Consider the following 3225-nt stretch of genomic DNA (forward strand, 5'->3'; position numbering starts at 1 on the left):
CTTGTTCTTTCCTCTCACGAATTTTTTCCTTTTCTCATTAGACCCCACCAGCACACGCCTTTTCTTGTTATACCACACCACCACCCTAACCCAAATTTCCAAGCTTTCCTCCCTCAGTTTCTACAATCTCATCCTCCATGGCTCATTAATGCTGAGTATTTACAATGTGCCACTGTTCTAAGCCCTTTACGATCTTTTTATCTTCACAGTTCCATGTATTTGTACTCATTCTACTTTACAAATTAAGAAATGTTGGCTTAGAGGATTTAAGTGGACTTTCCCATCATACAGCCGGGATTTGACTCCAAACAGAACTTAAGCAGTGTTGCTCTCCATGCTTCCTTTTCTGAAGCTTCTATCTTCTCTTCTCAGCCTTATCCCCTACATACGTAAATACACAGCTGTCTCACTGCTTCTACTTCTATACTTCTCAGCTTCAGCAAAGCGTTACTACTCATCACTTAATTCTGTAGCTGTAAGAACATACTCCGTTTCGGGTCCTCAGGATTAAACGAGCTATCAGTGATGCAATGTTATTCAGGCATAGGTCTACAAACATTTAGCTGTATTTAGTTAACCTATTGTTCTGACAAGAACTACTGAATCCCCGTATTTTGTGGATGAGGAATGAAGCACCAAATCTGGATGGCAGTTTGCTGTCATATTTTGTAATTATGAAACAGTAACTCATGCTTGAGCATTGCTAGTCCTATCTATCAACCAGCAATAATGCAGTTTTGTAGCATCTGTCCTCAAAACTAAAGAGCTCTAGTAGTGCAGTGGTTAAGGTATTCAGCCACTAACCAAAAGGTCAGCAGTTCAAACCTACCAGCTACTCCATGGGAGAAAGATCACAGTCCACTTTTGGCAGTGAGTTTGTTTTGGTGCTCAAAATGTTGATAAATGATCCCAAACCCATTATAAAATATCTTTTATATTTTCTAGAGTGTAATATGACCTCTCAACACCACTGAGGAAGGTGCCCATATTTTCATAGATGTGGAAAAACAAACATGGAGCAATGAAACGGCTTGTCATTGATTACACAGAGCTATGGTGGTGGAGCTAAATCTAACACCCAGATCTTTTAGATATGTTTTCATAATTCAATTGGTTCGCATGCCTCTATTTTCTGAAATTCTCTGTAGTGCTATTTTAGGAGCTCTGGTAGCATAGTGCCTACGGCACTTGACTGCTAACCAGAAGGCTGGCGGTTCAAACCCACCAGCCACTCCTCGGAAGGAAGGTTAGGCAGGTTAGGCAATCTACTTCCGTAGTGATACTGCCTCGGAAACCCAAGGAGGGGTCGCTGTGAGTCGGATCTGACTTGACAGCACATAACAACAGTGCTATTTTAACGAGCATGAAGTGCCAAATCTATCCTGAATGATGTGCCAAGTTGTACGTTTTGGCCTTGGCAGCAGATGCCCTGATTACACCTTTAATGCTCAGAGTTCTCAAGTTCTCTTACTTTCCTAATCAGTTCAACTGCCTCAGGCTGTAGGCTATCATTCTTTCATATGGCTTACTTCACTAGATAAGAACATTTGTAAGATTTAACTTTCCACACAATATTGTAAACCCATCTTTGGTTTTGGCTGAGCTGACAATCTTCAAGTTTTTAAATTACTCTTTAAGAATGGCTGTGCAAGTGGTTTTCATGTTTGTTGTTGTTTGCCGTCGAGTCGGCCCCCGACCCATAGCGACCCCTCCTTGGGTTTCCGAGGCAGTATCACTACAGAAGTAGGATTGCCCAACCTTCCTTCCGAGGAGTGGCTGGTGGGTTTGAACCGCCAGCCTTCTGGTTAGCAGTCCAGTGCCTTAGGTTGGGCATTCCTACTTCCGTAGTGATACTGCCTCGGAAACCCAAGGAGGGGTTGCTATGAGTCGGGGCCGACTCGATGGCAAATAACAACAACATAACAAAAGTACAGAGCTCAAATTCATTCTGGAAAGAAAAAATGCTTGAATCTCTTCTGAAATTGTGGGATCCCTCTTGTGAAGGTCAACTAAATGAAAAGTAGAGACAAATTCTACATCTATTTTAGCATCTATCTTGAAAAGATACAGGTTTCCATACAGGTGGGTTTGAACCGCCAGCCTTCTGGTGAGCAGTCAAGTGCCTTAGGCACTATGCTTAGATTTAGATTTTTACTTAATTCATATAGAAGGTGATCCAACAATTTGTTTACATGTTGGATGGCCTCCAGGAAGTTTATTAACCAAGACAGTCTTGCATAAAAGTAATTAAAATATTCACGTTATTCTATGGTGTTTGTGACATAACTGGCTCACATATTATTAACATTCTCTTCACTGTCTTCTACGCAGTTTTGTCTGTTAAGTGGGAGAAAAAAAAATCAGACTCACCAGTACTCACCACAAAATACATCACTTAAGACCAACTGCACTGGCCTCAGATGTTCTTCAACTTCTGCTTTCTTGATGAAACCAGGAAGCACGTATATCTTCTAAGCTTGTGCAAATTATTTGGTCCCTGACTATTTTATTCCTGGCTTTACCTAGTTCCATGTAGATTGCAAACATGTCTGGTATTTGGGCTAAAATAGATCACTTGAAAAAATGAGTTTAAAACACTGATGACTTTGGGCCATCTCTAAGTGGTTTTTCTATGTCATAGAAAAAATAACCATGACTCTTAAACAGAGTAAAAGAATATAACTTCACAATCTTTATTGGGAATGCCATTAGTACTCTGCTAGTAGATACTAATAAATGTTGAAAGTAGTATTTTACTCATAAATTAAGCAGAAGTTTGAAAAAAAACAAAGAAGAGCCACTAGTGGAAGTTGTAATTCCAATGAGACTTTCCATATCAAGACTGTTTAAACTGAGTAATTTCAACACTGGGACCTGGTAAGCTTCCTCCTAGCCAGTCCAGTTCAATGATTTTGAAGGAGGTACTCCAAGAGGGTCCTCTTCTGGACTGCTGACCTTGCTATGGAGCTACACAGGTCTTACCTGTCATGTCTCATGAACTGTCAGCTGTGACTGAAACAGCACCTCAAAGCAGTTTAGGAAAAAACTTAAAAATTCAGACATGTGCATTCTGTGCATATGCAGAATATTCTACAACATTCAGATATAAGTTGCACATTTTGGAAATGATATTAATCAGTTGTTGTCAGTTCTGACTTACTGGGACCCCAGAAGTGTCAGAGTACAAATGTGCACTGCATGGTTTTTCAGTGGCTGATTTTTCAG

This window comes from Orycteropus afer, unplaced genomic scaffold (assembly GCF_000298275.1).
Source record: "Orycteropus afer afer isolate SDZICR_OR568_19922 unplaced genomic scaffold, OryAfe1.0 scaffold00339, whole genome shotgun sequence".
NCBI classification, from domain to species: Eukaryota; Metazoa; Chordata; class Mammalia; order Tubulidentata; family Orycteropodidae; genus Orycteropus; species Orycteropus afer.